Genomic DNA, 18,823 nt, shown 5'->3' on the forward strand with positions numbered 1-18,823 from the left:
ACCTTCCTAATTTCAAACAGGCTCTTAATTTTAGCTTAATTCCTCTATTTTCTTACCATGTATATGAGCTTTATTTAATTTTAGATATTATTTTTAACATGTTTCGTACATTTTATACCTTCATAATTTTTAGAGTACTCTAATTTTGAACTTTTTTATTACATTTTCCTGCCATACGCATGAACTTTAGTTAATTTTAGATGTAATTTTCATACTTTTCCGGCACTGGGTTTCTTTCTAGTTTCCAACATACTCTAAAGTTTAACTCTGTTTTATAATTTTTTATTGTAATTGCGCTTGTGATATTACTATTTCAGCTAAATTAACACGCTTAAATTTCTTAAAAATAGAGATCGATTTCAATTAAGCATTTTATTTTACAACCTTTAACTGTTATTCATATCCAATTCGTTGAATAGCCCTTACTTAGTCCATATTTTATAGTACTATTTTAATTTGCCAATTCTACAATTTATCATTCTGTAGTACTCTTACCATGACTTATCCTACTACTTTACTTCATTATTAACTTCATTCGCATTTTCAAACTTTAACATTTCCTGCATATTCTGGCATTTCCTTTTAATTCTTAATACCCTTTATATCTGAATATATGTTTTTATGCTCTTCAGTGTTACCAATGTTCAGTTTTGAATCTTGATTCTCATTAAGCTAGTTTGATAGATTCCGAATTTTTAGAATGAAATCTCAACTTTCATCCATAATTTTAGACCCATATTCATTCTTTCATGTACTCATAGAAAATTCTTTCTCATTATTTTGAACGCTCAGTACCTTTTAATTCAGTAATTTGTACTAATTGAATGCCTTCTACATCACTTTAAATGTCTTGACTATGTAAATTTTCACTTTATTACCTTTCCCTACACTAAGTACGGATATTTCTGCCTTCATGAACGGCTTTCATGTGAAATGGACGAAATTTGACGTTACATGTATAAAAGAAATTTCTAAAATAAATATTTCCAGTATTGAATAAGAGATGAATGACCATCGATTTTACCCATTGGTTACAATTTCATCTCTTGAAAGTTTGTTTTATTGATATGCATTTATTTCTAACGCATAGTGTTAATACATTTTTTTTAACTTAGCCCAGTTCCAACTTAATTCACTAGACAATTTCATATATAGACTATTTTTCAATTTCTTAGACTAAAATGTTCTTTTCGCAAATGTCAGTTTGCATTAATTTATTTTCTTATGAATGAAATCTTTTGAAGTACTTTACAAAACATATATCATTACCAATATTTACAGAAGGAACCAAAGAGTAAGAGACATTTTACCCAAATCTCTACTACAATTTCGAATATTTTAACCTTCTTCATCACAAATACAGAAATTTCTTCGTACAATACTCACCATAGCAGTTAAATATTCCTTACTAATACACATTTAACAAGTAATAACTCATTTTCAATAAAAAATTACACCCAAATAAGTATTACGTTTTCTTATAATTGTACATATATGTTTGCATTACAGGAACTTTCTATGCATTTTCGAGAACTGTAATTTACTAAATATTACCTTTTTCTGAGTGAAAAACTCCAAAGACCACCTAAATCATTCATCTTTTCCTGCAGTATTCCCACAGTACACAATAACTATCTTAGAACTATTTTCTTAATATTAAGAACTAAATATGAAATAAACATTTTTCACTGTAGAATATTTAAGCTTTTACCCAAATCAGAATATAATCTTTACTGAATTTAAGTTATTTACCCAGAATTCCCAAGAAAATGTGCGATGGAAAGCAATATATTTACCTAAAAATGAGTCTTAATACATTTTTATTGGTTCCAGATTTACTATCAGTGGGAAAAACCTGAAGTTCACTTTATATACCCTCGTCAGTATACACAGAAAAGTCATGAACCTTTCTGTAGTACAATTAGCCCTTTACATACGTTTAATATTAATCTAAATAATTTAATTAACTTTCAACTAGGATTTTTAAAAGAAAAGAATATTTATGCGATGCATTATTAAATTACTCCCACGCGTTGTTAAGGAAAATGCAATTAAATATTCACGTACACACTAAGAAAATTCCACTCGTTAGGAACAGTAAAACCTTACCAATACTTAAACGAAATGTAAAATCGTGTAATGCATTAATATAAAACCTGAGTAACAAATCATATCTTATAAGCAGTATACGGTTAAAAAGAATTTTCTTATAACTTATCAACTTTTAAGAAGTAAGAGTAAGGTAATTAACCAACTTTTTAGAAATGCTCTTTTATTTTCTAAATCTACCCTTTTGTAGTAACAAGAAAATTCAGTGATACCCCTATTTTATTTTTATGTAGCATGTGCATTTCTCCTAACAGATGAAAATCCAGATATCTCACTTTTCCAAAGATTTAGCTTTAGACTTACTTTCATAGGAAAAGGAAAATAATTTTACTTAAAAAACAGGATATCTTCTACTAAAAGACCTTGAAAAAAATCGCGATCACTACTGTATGTAGCACTCAGTGATTTAGTTTCAAACCAAATTTTGATATTGTTTAATCCTGCAAGCAACAATTTTCACCTTCGAGTTAAATTTTATACGACTGCAACAGATTTTTCAATGACTTTCATACTCACAATGTGTAAAAGACTTCTAGTTTTGACTATTTTTATTTCTAATATTGAGAAATACATTGATTATTTTCAGGAAACGTCATTTCACAATCATATTTTACCACTCTGAAACTTTTGAATAACACTTTCTATCATAACGACAACCAGATACTACATTATTTTTTTTACAAAAACATGAACATTTTTTTTTTTTTTTTTTCTTCTAAATCCTCTTCTAGAGATACTAATAAATTCTGCTATAGAAAGAAGATTCAATTCCTATTATAACTCTATATACTATTTTCAAAGAGAAAATACACTCTAGATGATAACATATCACCCATATATTTTTAAAAATTTAGAACAATTTCAGTAAGGCAAATTATCTACAGAGTTTTCAAACGCGGATATATTTCTGAAAGAAACTACCTAACATACCGCTCATTTACTTCTAAACCATTTAAATAAAACCAAACAATTAATAAAATATTTGAATTTTTGATAAAGTTTAGTACATCTATCTATACAGTTATTTAATTCATGAAGTACCAAATTTTGAAAATAATAAGAGTAAAAACATCACTATTTTAGAATTTAGGAAGAGATCTTCAATAATGAGAGTGAACATATACCGAACTTCATGCAAGATTTTTATCGTTTCATACCAAACATTTCACTATTTCGTAGATTCTAAGAACATAGCCCAATCTTTTTCAAAGAATATATATCATTTCACATTAATTAGAGAGTGCCATACGAGTTTAATTGCAGGTGCTTACTGAATGACGCTAAACCTTTCAAGGAAAAAATCAAATAATTTTCATCTTTCATGAAAATTTTTGAATAACAATATTTCATAAGAGCTAGAAGACTTAGTGCAATGAAACTGTATCAAAAATAGAAAACTATTTTCCAAAATATGAATTCCCATTGGAAATTTTAGATATTCTTATGTAAAGTTATATCCGAAGTTATATCACTTCAGTCGAACTTGAAGACCAACCAGATTTATTACATGATTTGATACATTTCTCGTATTTTTTCCGAAAATAGAAGTTTATATTTTTCATACGCAAACTATTACAACGAATTACTGACATTTTATTCCCATATTACTTACCATTTTTTACTGCACAAAACTATTGTAAGTTCCATGTTCGAAGCTCAGCATCCATAAATTTCACATAATACTACAGTTACACAGTGCAAATTATAAGATTTAAGATTAATTTCATACGTAAGCGATGATACAATAGAGAATATGGAAAAGGCATTAGTGATATGGATAAAAGACCAAAATCAAAAATGGATTCCAACTGATACTAATGCTATTACAAATAAAGATTTATAAAACACTTAAGAACCAGTAACCGTCGACTTCACTAGGAGGGCGGAGAAGGAAAGTATCTTTTTCTGTAAGTCATGGTTGGTTTGAGAGATTTAAACAAAGACATTCTTTACATAATCTAAGATTGAAATTAGAAAGCACATCTGCTGATTCGGATGCAGCACAACAATATCCAGCAAAATTTGGTGAAATCATTGGTGTCAACTCCTACACTTCTAATCAGATCTTCAATGCTCATGGGTCTGGGTTGTTCTGGAAAAAAATGCCTGAAAGAATTTATTAGCTAAAGCTTGCAAATCAGCTAGTGGTCATAAGGTAGCGAAAAGTCGTATTACAATTGTTTTCTGTTGCAGCACTTCAGGCGATTATATAATGAAACCATTGTTTATTAACAAATAAAAAAACTACACTCATTTAAAGGAATAAACATAAATAACCTTCCCGTTTATTGGATGGCTAATAAAAAAAGCATGTGTCACAGCCATAGCTTTCAATGAATGGTTTCTTAACATGTTTGTCCTAGATGTTAAAACTTATTTAAGTAAAAACGGATTGCCTTTTAAGGCTCTTCTATTAATTGATAATGTACCTATCATCCTCAAGATTTACAACACAAAAATATAGAAGTTGTCTGTTTACCAAAGAATACAACTTCCTTATTACAGCCATTAGATCAAGGAATAATTTTGACTTTTAAGGCATTGTATGTCAAACAAATTTTCAGGTATATTTTAGAACAAATGGAGAATGATGAATCTCTTACTCTTACGGATGACTGAAAGAAATTTACAATCTTAGATTGTGTTAAGCATGTTGGACTGTCATATACTTAGATTAAACAATCAACGCTTAACGCAAGCTGGAAAGCAATGTGGTCGGATGGTGCTAAAGACGAGAATGATAGATTACCATTAGATCACGAATATTCTCAGACCTAAATTGGTCCAAACTAATAAGAAGGTTTTGAGGATTTAGCTCAGGCAGATATTAAAGAAATAATGGCTGGTGAAGAACTAAATGAGGATGAGTTAGTTAACATAATTCATGAAACAAACATGATGAAGACAATGATTCTGATGAAGAGCAATCTTAACCAGTTGCATTCACAGCAAGAGCCATCAGCGTAGGACTTGAATTGGGAAGAAAATTAGGTAATCATTTTTTACAATATGATACAAATGTTGAATGAGCTCTCCGATTCCAATGGGAGCTTAGTAAGTGCTTAAATCAATATGAGGAGGTTTACAAAGATTTAAGGAAAAACCATAGGCAATTGTTAATTACGGATTTCACTACAAAGTCTTGTTGATCTGAAATCTTCCCTAATCCGTCAAACCATTGAAGCAGAATCTTATCAAGAATGATCGTGTGATGAAAATGACATTGTACCAATCAAGAAGAAAAGTGATTAATTCATTAAAGTGATTAAACTTATAATAATTTTTTGAATGATCTTATATTTTCCTAATGTAAAATAAATTAAATATGCACTTCTATTATCTACATATATTTGTTATTTTATGAACAAAGAATAATGCTATTTATTTTAAGATGTCTTAATTTTGTTTTATCTAACTAAATTATGCACATTTAATGTTTTTCTCATTTTACATAGCAAAATCCAAGATTTCGATTTACACGGTTTTGTGCGGAAACCATCTTCCGTGTAAATCGAGGGATAGGTGTATATAACGTGCATCTGATTTTCTTGCAGACATTGGCTGATGGGCTCGGGGTCCAGGTATATTGTGAATTTTAGGTTTCGTTTGAAGTAAATTCAAAGCGATTTCTCTTCTAAAATTCATGCGAATGATTTCTAATATAAAGTTTTTGTGTAAATGTGTGCAAAATTCACTCAGCAGCCACAATCATATTCAGCATTTTGATAAATAAGTTCTAATACCATTTTTTGCTACGAAACTGGTCGATAACGTCTAAGAAATCAATCCAAAAGGTCTACTCCACCCATTCCTTCACTATATAATTTTATAATGTGAGGTTGGAGAACATAAACTTCCTTTTTTTTAAGCTTGGACACATCTTTTTGCTCTTTCTAATGGTTTGTGAGTGATAACATTTGATGAAATAGTTACAACAGAACTGTAGTTTCAACGGCACATATATACAAATTACCCAATTTGAAATTTTGACATTTCTTTTGCTGTTTTAAGAGGACTTTGTTCCATTCTCGAATCTTGTACTGTGCCATTTGCCTTTGTTAGACAAATCTGTCAGCAGACTGTGCGATGAAAAAAAATTATGGAAAAATACTTTGTTTCTCTAGATTTCAAAGACAACTTTTGATCTAAGCTGCAAATTTGCATTTTTCAACTTTTCGGAGAACCTAATAAATCCTTATGAAGCAGATGTGGTCATTTCTAACAAAAGAAACAAGCAGATATCGGAGCTCAAAACAGGGAACTACAGCTGAAACCAATTACCACATCCTCCTTGGTGAGAGAGGTCATACCCTCTTCCAGTCCTCTGCCCCATCCTTTCTACAGAAATAAATGACACACCATTAATGCCTCTAAAAAAGGGCATGTTTACGAGATACGAGCACTGAATGTATTTAAAAATCTAATAAAGAAAAATATACGTGTGATATCACTGATTTTGCATATCATTACGTGCCAATTTTACACAGTCTTGAGGAAATATTTCTCATTATTATTTGAATTTCTTTTATTAACTTATTAAACTTGTCCTTTTCAAGTATGATGGGGAAATGTTTGGGTGGATTTGAATTTTTAGGAATTTTATAAAAAATTTTTGTTTAGTACTGTAAAAATCGTAAAAAAAGCTAATTTTTAGAAATTTTTTTATGCTGAAATATTCATGTTTAAAAAATAAATCATACCTTCTATAGTAAACGGCAATTTTTTCAAACTGACAGATATATTTTATTTTTTAAAAAATATTAAACATGATGTTCCAAAAAAGGAACACTGGCATGTAAAAGGTTAATAATTCTATTTTAAATATGCTAATGAGTTAATTCAGTTCATAAAATTCTAACTATTGTTTTCAAAGAAGATAATATAATAAACAATATACTAGAAAACAAATTACGATTTTATTACTTTGCAGCTTTAGTGCAAGAGGCAATTAATTCATTACTTATAATTACCTCATATAGATGTAGTAAAACTGCTCCATTATAGTGATAAGACTGCATTTTTATTGTAATAAGATGACTTGGTAGAAGTAAGTTGCAATGGACTGGCGGTGGTTCTCTGCATCATAACCTGAAGACATGATTGCATAGTTAGAACAATGGATGCATAAAAAAAAACTTGCAGACATGGCCTAAATTCCACAAATAATTTTATTTCTGGATAATGCATATTATCACTGTGATTGCAGTATGCACCTCCCAGTTTTGTACAGATTACATCATTTTAAAGGATGAAAATTAGAAAAGTAATCTCTGTGGCAAGGCAAAAATAACAGAGCAATAATTTTTGTAACTAATCAAAAAAACATCCGTCATCTAATCTGCGTTGCGCACTCATCGATGAAGTTTGAACCCAACACCTGTACATTAAACTGCCATGTGATCTGAAATGGAATGCTGTATAAAAGCTTAAATGCGTCGCAACTCTCTCTTTTCTGTCATCCCTTCTGCTTCCAGAAGACTGTGCCTCCTTGCTGCAGAGTTTACTTTTCACATCGATTTTGTGTGTCTGCGCATACTGAAAAGTGTGCACATCTTCTGAAAGATTCTAACAGTGTTTATAGTGAAAAAAGTGTCAGCGAATATTCAAGTTTGGTGCTTTAATTTTGTGTTTAGTACTGTAAATTCTTCAGAAAAATTATAATTCAATGGTAATTATTTTGCAAATTTTTCAATGTTCAGTTTTCAGAAAAAAGTAAAATTTAATAATGAAAACAAGATCACATTCAAAAGAAAATGAAGAAGAAACTGAAACTGACACAATCAGTGTGGATAAATTTCCGTGAGCCATATTCGATGGAACAAATCATGACATTCCAATAAATAAATACTTTTTATTGTTTGAAAAGAAATGTGACTCTAAAAATGTCGCCGCGAAAGATAAAGCCTTACTGTTTTTTTGAACGTTTAAAAGACGAGCCCTTAGCATTTTATTTAAGAGAATATGTTGAGTTAGAATGGAAAGAAGTAAGGAATAAATTTCTTATGTATTTTGCTAGTGCAGAAACCATCACTTTTAGTGACTTTATTAACTGCACTTACTCCAAATTCACTGAGATTGACAAATATTATAGACAAAAGTTAAAATTGGCATAAAGTCTAAAATTAGATAACAAAATTATCATCAATATGTTAAATCAGGGTCTGCCTGAACAGCAGAAAATGTAAGCACAATCCAAGATTAGATCAACACTGCTAGGAAATTGTTTCTTAGTTCAAGTTTGTCTACCTCAGCTTCATTGGGAGAACAAAAATTTGCAATTCCAAGACCAAGTATACATCCAAGTTTTTACAAGTTTAGATGTAGGTTTTTAAGACCATTTTTCAATCCTAGGTATAATGTTCCACAAACATCGAGAAATTCCCAGCCACGTCAACTGTCTTATCTGCATAGATCATTTCCTTCTTTAAGTCTAAACAATCAAAGTTGTCAACAAATCAAACCAAAAAAAGAAGTGAAATTATTTTAAAGTTAAGGTATAAATTAGTTAAAAAGAAGTCCTCGCAATTCTAGGCACAGGGTCTCAGGTAAATGTGCTATCTGAAAATATTTAAAATTCTATTGATGCAAAAATTGAACTTACTCAAAATAATCCTAATACTAAATTATGTTTATTATCCACAGGTCTTGTTGTAACTAAAGTAATTAAATTACTATGCAAAATAGGTAAAATTAGTAATACTATAGTATTTTATGTTGTGAATTCTAATTTATCTTATTTATTATTATCATTATCTTGTGTTTCCTTATTTAAATAGCAATTAAATTTAAATAATTATGAAGTGTATCAATTTAAATGCATGATAAGTAAAGTTATTCAATTAAATAAACATTCTCAGACTAAATTTGTATGTAAGAATAGTGTTAAGTACTAAAAATTTTTATAATTATGCTAAAAATAGTGAATTTGATCAATAGCAAAAATTATTAAGTAACTATAATCATATATTTGCTAAAAACAAATATGATGTGGCTGTATGAATATAGAACCTCCATGAGTATTCTTAACTTCAGAATTACCCATAGCCTCTCGATCCTATAGAGCCCCTAAAGATAGTGAAATTAATAGATAAATAGATGAATTATTACATTGCTAGTATCATGAAAACCATCTTTTAGTCCTTATGCTGCACCTGTAACTTTAGCTTTGTTAACAGATGATGAGAGATGAACAAGTATAATCCAGGTTATGTATTGGTTATTTGAAACTTGATCAAATTACCAAAACAGACTGTAAACCTATTCCTAGAATTGATGTTGTGTTAGATAAGTTAACAAATGCAAACATTTTTTCCACATTGGACTTAACATCAGGTTATTAGCATATAAAATTAAATGATAAAGTTACTGAAAAATTGGCATTTACTACAAATTTTGTTATTTATGAATTTACTAGATTATCTTTTGGTTGGAAAATTTCCTCAGCTGTTTTTCAAACAGCTCTTGGACAAATTTTAAACAAATGTCAGATTCAATTTCCTTTAAATTATTTTGATGACATTATAGTGTTTTCCGCACATTTTGATGAACATCTTAAAATAATATTTGATATATATGAAAAACAAAATATAAAATTACTTTGTTAAAGAAAAAATAAATTTTCTAGGATATGAGGTTCAAGCAGGAAAATATCAGCCCAGTAATGCAAATATTGAGGTTATTAAAATATTACAACCTCCCTAAAAATGTTAAAGAATTACGAAGATTTTTGGGAAGTATAAAAGTATATCATAAATTTATTCAAAATTATGCAATAATTAGAGCTCCTTTAACAAATTTACTTAAAAAAGATACTCCTTATAAGTGGACTAACGACTGTCAAATAACTTTTCAAAAATTAAAAGATGTGTTCATTTCAAGACCCAGTCTAGCTTTGTTTAATCCAAAATATCCCTGTCATGTATTTTTAGATGCATCTAAAGAAGCTGCTGGTGCAGTTTTAGAACAAGATCCAGATGTTAACCTACATCCAATTGCTTCCCATTCTAGAAAATTAAGGTCTTATGAACAAAATTATGCAATTACTGAATCAGAATTTTTAGCAATTATTGATGCCATAGATAATTTTTATTATTATTTACATGATAATCATTTCACTGTACATCCTGATCATGCTGCTTTAGTTTGGCTTAATAATATTAAACATCCTACAGGTAGGTTATTCAGATGGTCTTCGAAATTATCTATGTATGACTTTGATATTAAGTACAAAAAAGGTTTTACTAATGTTGAAGCTGATACGTTAACTAGAAACCTTATTTGTCAACATTTAAGTTTGCAGGTTAATTTATTATCATTAGAAGAAATTAAAGAACATCAAAATTTAGATAATGTCTCTAATCCTAAGTATAAGAAAATTAATGATGTATTAATTACTAAAAAACAAGGATTATATAAAATTGTAATACCCATATCTCTCAGAACTAAATTACTCGAAAGGTTTCACTTACAATTTGGTGATATTGTGTCCTCAATGTCAAATTTATTATCTCTTCAATTATTGACCAGGAACTGTTCAAGATGTTAGAAATTACTGTAAACATTGTGAAGTATGTCAGTTTAATAAGAAAAGTAACAAAAAAGAATTGGGTTAATACAATTTTTACCATCCCTTGAGGAACCTTTTGAAATATTGTCTATTGATACTGTTGGTGGATTAAATTATTATAACTCTACTAAAAACTTAACATTATTATCGACCATGCTATTCAGTATACTTGGACTTTTGTTTCCAAAAGTGTAACTACTGATTCTTATACAAATTGTTTAAGACAAATTTTTCAAATTCAAATACCAAAGAAAATTTTAAGTGATAGAAATGCTGCTTTTACATCTTCAAAATTTAAGCACTTGCAAGGTATATCCTAATTTTATAACAGTTATTTTTAAGTTAAAGCTAATCTCCTGTCTCTTGCAGCTTCAGCTTGAGTTTTTAGAATCATGTTAAATACAAATTACAAGGAGTACTATTTAAGTCGATGTTCCACTGACTTCGAGAGAGAGAATTAGAATTCCTGAATAGCGTGTGTTTGCTTACGTCTCTCTAAGCTGTTACTATGCTCCCGTATTACGTGCCCTTGATAGCTTCGCTAGCTAATTTAATATTAGAAGCCAACTTAGAAACTGTGTTAGCTTTGGCTAAATCTCTTTAGTTAGACATTAGCTAAGTTCTTATTTCTTACATTTTTGAGTTAAGCCTAAGGCTTTGTTGTACGTCCTGAGAAAAGGACCAATTTTATTTTGAGCAATAAAGAATAATTAACCCTTCTTGAGTTTAAGTTTCTATTTTTAGACTTGAGCAATTATTCACTTAGTAGTTCACTAGGTTTTTCAACACTTAGTTAATAGATAAAAGCAAGGAAACCTACAGTGATGCCCTAAGCATTTTTGATGAACCATGCCGTTGGAAAATGAAGACCTTCCAAATGTTGCAGTCACCAGCAAACCTTATGGAGGGATTATGTTTCATCGTAGAAACCACGTGAGCAGCTATGAAGCTAGCAATAACATTCGATGGCCAATGTTCCATGATGACTTTCTTAGAGCAGCTGAATCAGCATTTTACTTTACATCCCAAAAACCAGCTGCAGAAAGTTACATTTGCTACAGCTAACCTAAAATGCCAGGCCCTGAGTTGGTTCAAGGGTATCGGTTCAAGGGTATCAGGTTCAAGGGTATTGCTCGTTCAAGGGAACCGAGCAAAGTTGGAGGCAGAGTTAGTTAGTAAATATCAGACAAGCGTCGAAGCTTTGATGGACTTTATTCTTTGAAAAATTAAAATATTTAATTTATTGTATGGAAAAAAGCCAGATAAGGAATTAAAGTGATTTTGCCTAGCCTGCTGGGGTCGATTCAAGATTTCCCGGAGGTAGAAAAATGGCCAGACCTTGGAAAACCTATTTCAGCTGGCTGTGAAGTTCCAAAGTAAATGAGCTGCTGAAAACACATGTTCAGAAAACTTCCGCCAGTATTCGAGGTTTTCGCCTTAACAGAAACCTCAAAGTAAGCAGAATTCTTACTGGCAGGCGGGGAAAGCTGAAAAAGAAGATAACAAGAAGACGGGTTAGTCGAAAGTATTTGGAGATCACAGTAAGAAGCTGCAGAAGCAAGGGATTTAAACTGATCAGGGCAGCCGAAAAGAGGGCCAGGTCAACCCCTGGAACAACAGGGGAAAAAAAAAAAAAAAAAAAAAACCATTGGAAATTAAATTAAATATGGTAGTTATACAAAAATTGTTCCTTGCCGGAAATTCATATTTTATTGAACAACGTCCCTACTACTGCCTTACTGGACACTGCAGCGCAATGCAGCTTTTTGGAGCAAGACTTCTTTAAAAGGAATTTTCGCCATTACGATAGTTTAAAACTACAAGACAAAGGGAAATTGCTGCCTAAGGAAAACAGTGTTGTCTGCATTGGAAAAGTAAGGCTGCACATGCAAACAAAGAATGAGATATGAAAAGTTAATTTTCTGGTAGTGAAAGACCTATTAACTTCAGTTATTTTGGAGGTTGACTTTTAATGCACAGCAAGTGCAAAATTTAATTTTAAGAACTCTATTTTACAGGTCCAGATGGATACTGTTGAAGAAGAAGAGCGGGCCATGCCAGATGTTGACCTCAACCATCTTCAGGAAGAGGAGAAAAAGAAAATGAAAAATTTGGTAAGAAAATTTTGTAAATTATTCGATGAGAAACCTGGTTTCTGTCAGGTCGTGCAGCACGAGACAGATGTAGGAAACACTCCCCCAGTCCGGTCTAAGGTGTGATCTTAGCGATAAGACCACGTGAAGGAAGAAATCCTGGAACAGCATATTAAACAGATGCTGGCAAATAAAATAATTGTTCCGATTAGCAACTCCTACGGAAGCCCGGTAGTTTTATATAGAACGAAAAATGGCCTTGCATACCCAGATCTGAATTCATGGAGTGTTTTTTTAATTTGATACAACACTTACAGGAGAGTTAGAGGCGAGTCTGTTAAATTATCTGTGGCTTAAGCAATAATATACAAAATGAATCAATAAATTTGATAAGAAATGCAATTTTATGCAAAATTGTAGAAATAACAAAAATTACTAAATATTTCCCATTATTGGCAATTGTACTACAGGCATAAGTGTCTGTACGCCAACGTGAACTGTCTGTGCAGTCGATATTTGTGGTGGCAGAAAACTTTCATTAAAACCCAATACATTTAAATTTTTACACCAGAACAGTTTATTAACGATGTTGTTCTCTTTGAAATTGCAGCAACACTTTTGAGCAGATTTCTTTAAGTACCACCACTTCTTTTTAACTTTATTTTAGACTTTTCACATTATTGTTTTTCATTATTGGATACTGCAGTTTTAGGTCTAATATGGACTTTTTTCTTTCTTTCTGAAAGGGAAACGAAGTTTAAATGAATGCAGTTATAAAAGAATTTCAAAGTATTCGATAAATAAAAAAAATTTATTTACATGGAAAAGTTAAGGCCAATAACTGAAGTAATTCTTATATATACAAGTCTTGTTCGAAACATCATAACAGTTTCAGTTCCCGCTTCAGAAGGCTGCCGCAGATTTTCTGCACAAGGGACAAGTACCATTCTGTAATTGAGATTTAAATTATACAAAATAATAAATAAAATATACTTAAGCATGGTTAAAAAAATTATGGGAGAACAGAGACAAAATACATTGAATACATGAGATTGCATATGCAAGCAGATGTATGAACAATATCCACATACATTTATCTTTAAACGAGGATGGCATTTACTTACCATTCTAAACCACTGAAGAATACGTTCCTTAGGATAAAAATGGCTGCATGGCAAACATTTCGCTTTCTCCGTTTCACAAAGATCTTTTAAACACACACGAAAATTTATTCTCTTATCTGAGGAAGAAATGTAATTAAGAAATTTAAAAAAAAAACCATTCTATAAAAGAATTGTTTCATATAATCTATAAAGGAAAATATACTTGTTCTAACTTTAAAATTAAACTGATTTATTGAACTCAGTAGTAGTAAAAGAAAAATTATTCAGATTTCTACCATAAAAGTAAAATTTATTAAAAAATTTTTTCAATGTAACAAATTTCATGAATAAGTAAATCTTTCTTTATTTATAAATCAAAACAATTTCTATTATAAGCATTAATATACCATCAAATGAAAACAACACGAGCGTTCTTCCCTGCCTTAATGATCTAGCACCTCTGTTTTTGGAAAGCATAATTTAAGTATACAATTTTCTAACCATTATTTCTTATAATAATTAATAGCTGTATCATAACGGTTTAATGCTCTGTGCCCTGAAAAGTCCTTACCTGGCTTTTATTTTTGTGTGGGTTGTACACATATACTTCCAACTACAAAACTGTTTAAAATGATGCAAGTGTTCATATTTTGCAATTTAATGTTGAAAGACATCAATTTGGTAAAAATTATGAAATTTTACTTTTCATATCTCCCTCCAGTTCCTATACTTGTTTGAAAAATTTCAGAATAAAACAAAAAAAATGCTTGAATCTCATACAACAAAACTGATAAAGATATTCGATATTAAAATCGGAGATCCTAATGAGGAGCTGTACACAAATGAAAAAACAAAATTTTTATATTTGTACATAACTAAAAATAAAATTTCAGTTAGGAAAAAGATTCTTAATTAATATGCATTTCTATGGATATTATTCTGAAAAATACTGATCAATATAAAATTTTGCAAAATGCAGATCTCGTATACAAAATCTTGTAGAATTTCTATTATATATAATTTCCATTACACACACATATAGACCATATCGACAAAAATCTTTACGTAGTACAGTACTCACAACTTATTAAAATTATTTTCGTTCCAAGCACATTCGAGTTTTATTACAAACGATATCAGTTTTAAACATTCAATGTAAAATAATAACTACCAATTAATTAATTAATTTAAAAGCAATAATTCAAAATTAACACAAAAATTAAACTATTTATGTAGTTTTGAAACTTGTTTTTTTTACAAAACTATTTTTATAAAACAGGTGAAATTTTATCCCATACAAATGACTGTTCTATGTGTTCATATCCCCCTCAAATTGTTTAAAAAGTTTTTAAATTGCACACTGTAAAAAAAAAAAAAAAGGGTCGCTCTTTACAGGCAAAAGTTTTGTAAAGTTACAGAAATTAAAACGTTACATGAGAATTTCCTGAAACGTAAACAGACCGAAATATAACTGTGTTGGAAGCAGACGATTTAAGAGTACACTTACAGGCAAAGACTAAGGTTTCAGTTTGGAACACTTGGATCAGGTAACCGATTGGAGAGCGGAGCGGGGGGATCTCAGCCAATCAGGAGAAAACAACAATAATTACTTTAAAGATAGTAGCAGATATATACATGGCTGCCTGTGTGTTTGTAACGTTCCTGAGCGTTAAGTAAATCTTTCATAATTACTGTTTGAAGTATTGTTATTTATTTTATGGATAATTCTTATGCACTTTACACTGTTATATATATTGATCCAGTATTTTAACATTTAGCCCTTGCTACTAGTACATATCAATACCCATAATATGTATTCTATTTAAGATGCTCATAATATGTATTCTATTCTTTATACTTAACCAAAGAATATGTGTTCTATAAATATTCTTTGGTCTAACGGCAGGATGATTTGTACTAGAACGAGTATCTAGCAAGCACATGCACTATCTACATTGAATATAGTGCAAAATACTTATTCTAAATATAGATTTAATAATAGTATTTGTGATTGTGAATCCAATAAATTCAGCCTTCAATTGACCATTTTATTTATAACCAGTATTTTTTATACAACCAGCAGTAATTAATTGAAACAGTGATATCGTATTAATTTCGTATGAAAATTTTATAATTCCAAAATGAAGTAATTACATTTGATTAAAAATTTATCATATGATAATTTTCGTAATGTTTTGTTTTCCTGCCTAGGGGCAACTTCGTTATTCTATATATTTTAGTATATTAATATCAACAGGGAAAAAGTGAAAATGACCTAAAATATTTTTCTAGCAATACGTTAACCCATTTATGCCTAGCGCTCCATTAATGTAACGGTAGTTGTGAACAAAAACAACATATTGCACTTTATTCCCCAGAATATCATTTCATTAATATTTTATAAACTACAAGTTTTATTAAACTCTGTAACTGCCATTGCATATTTATAATGTTTTAAACATATAATATAACATGCAAATCATAAAGTAACTTCTTTTAAAAAAACAAATTGTGACTATGTGGAATTTTAAACCATTCTGTATGTGTATGTCAGTATTAAAAATCAATTAATAATAATAATTTTTTAATAAAACATTAATTTTAGAATTAACAATATAAACATACATAAATACAATGTCAATTCAAGCCACTTTTCCTTATAAATTCCTCCATAAGTACATGCGTCCCTTTAGGCAACTAGCTTTACATGCTTTGCCATGTTCCAGCAAACCAAATTATACAAATATGCAAAAAACTGTACTTTTAAGTTAATGCAAGATATAAAATTCTACATATTTGTAAGCTACATTAGTTTACTTACAGCTTGGCATTTAGTTATCCAATGATTTGCTAGTAACAACTAATGTAGAATGCAAATATCTTTTAAATAAAAGAAAATTAGAAGGGTCTGATTTTTAGATATTTTTAGACCTCTCGAATACGCATCGAGTGTGCTATCATTACATAACAAAGGCATGATGGGAGGAGGGAGAAAATACCTATACAGTAACTGAAGGTAATATTTCTTGCTTCTGTTATTGCTAATGCAAAAAGAAAAGCAACGGTATGAAAGACCTGAAGTGTATTTATAATTTAAGCAATTTGCAGTTGCAGAATGTCCAGTATTCCAAGGGACCTTTCTTAAAAATATTTATTTAAAAAAATATTTAAACATAAAATTTACAAACTTTGTAGATGTGGAATATCACTCTTAATTTATTAATTTAATAGTATTTTGCATAACACTGGTAATAATTATTAGTTAAATTTTATGCAGTTTCTGATCTGAGTTTAACTTTGTAATGTTAATTTTATATATAAATTCAAATGTTCTGTTTGGTAAAGTAGAAATTCTGGAATATTTCAAAAAGAACAAAAATGTACTCTATCTATTAAGACAAGTGATTTTTTTTTTTTTTTTTTTTTTTTTTTTTTTTTTTTTTTTTAAAGCTGAAAACAAATTTCTGTGAAAAATTAAAATTATAATTCTAAATGCAAAACGAAGGAATAAATTTGAAAATTATCAGATAAACCCCAATGTTGGTAATTTTTGCAATTTTTTAGAAAATTTTTTATACTTTTCTGAATGAAATACGCTATTTTTTATTAATATTAATTACTACAACTAAATTACTGTGATTTAAATACATAATTTGGCTTAAAATTTATTTGAATTTAATTTTCTAATTTATTTCAATTGAGTATATTTCATATAACATAAGTCTAAAAATAAACTTAATTCTCATCCTGTTTACTGAAATAATTTTTTAAAGATAAATGTCATTTGTTTTCCTTAGATTTTTTTCATGAAGATACATGTTTATATATGTGGGGAGATAGAGGTATTACCATGTTTACTCACAGAATTTTTTCCCTTTTTTTTATTAATTTTATAGTAAGAAAATCGAGAGAGGAAAATTGTTCTATCAATTTAATTTTGAAAGACGTGATTACAGTAAGAATATACCAAATAAAACATATTTAAGGATTTTGTAACTAATTATTTATTTAAAAGAAACCTACTTTAATGCATTTGTAATATTAGCATTTCAGTACCTAATAAGATAATTTCATTCCTGCTTCCCTCTGCTTTTAATTTCATCCACTGCTATTATTGTCCAGGGCTATTCCCTACATCTCAAAGCATTTACTACTTCTAAAATTGCAGTTTGCGTCATCTTCTGAAGCATGCAAGTCATCACCATTCAGTCTGTCTTACCACATGCAATAATTTTTCAAACTTTTAAAATGGATTCGTCCACATACTCATTGTTTTTGTCATGCTAAGAAAGACAAACTTTTGCTTATTACCTGCAAAGGCCATGCTGAACCTTGTCATATCTAAGTGTTGGATTTTATGCCAGCCTAATACAAAAAATTACCCTTAAAGTGAGCAAGCACCAATCGATACTCACTCTGCAATTTTCACCAATCGATACTCACTCTGCAATTTTGCCACATCAGCTGCATAGTCAAATTCTCTAATTATTTATATAAGATTTGAGGCCTAATGAGTAGCAAAGATGACAGCAAGAATGGGAGAAATCAGAGTTATAGAGAAGTAGAAATGAGATAACTTATTAAATGTTGTAATTATGTGGATTCTTATTGAAATGCAAGTTTTTTTTAAAGAAATAAAATTATGATAGTTACTAGTAGCTTATCCATGATTACTTTGCATTTATATTCTTACTTTACAATTTTCTTTGGAAGTTAAAATTTTTTCCTAATTTTCCCCTCTCCATTTCAGATGATAAAATTAGTATATATATATATATATATATATTATTATTAAAAAAAAAAAAGGGGGAATACTGCACGAACAGCATTAGATAGCCCCATTTTTCTTGAAGCTGTTCACTGTTATTCTTTTATTAATCAGAGCCCATGCACCCAAAATCCAAGGCAAATTAGTTATTAAGATGAAAACGACACCTACATGAATGAATGTT

At 29.6% G+C, this 18,823-nt stretch overlaps 1 long non-coding RNA gene across 3 annotated transcripts in view; it reads right to left on the reverse strand.

Moving 5' to 3' along the window:
* Positions 1 to 18,823, reverse strand: part of LOC146996623 (uncharacterized) — a 67,495-nt gene that overhangs the window by 17,816 nt on the left and 30,856 nt on the right. Inside the window, exons 4-7 of one of the 3 annotated variants that reach the window (XR_015042358.1) lie at positions 13,893 to 14,008; positions 13,588 to 13,716; positions 7,080 to 7,197; positions 6,430 to 6,447 (exon numbers count right to left, since the gene is read on the reverse strand). This is a non-coding gene — a long non-coding RNA (uncharacterized LOC146996623). Of the gene's footprint in view, positions 1 to 6,429; positions 6,448 to 7,079; positions 7,198 to 13,488; positions 13,508 to 13,587; positions 13,717 to 13,892; positions 14,009 to 18,823 lie in introns of those variants that run through there. The other 2 variants (XR_015042357.1, XR_015042359.1) reach the window with 2 other exon arrangements.

The sequence above is a fragment of the Stegodyphus dumicola genome, chromosome 7, assembly GCF_044657685.1.
Source record: "Stegodyphus dumicola isolate Sdum_Otavi_A_Nest chromosome 7, ASM4465768v1".
Lineage (NCBI taxonomy): Eukaryota > Metazoa > Arthropoda > Arachnida > Araneae > Eresidae > Stegodyphus > Stegodyphus dumicola.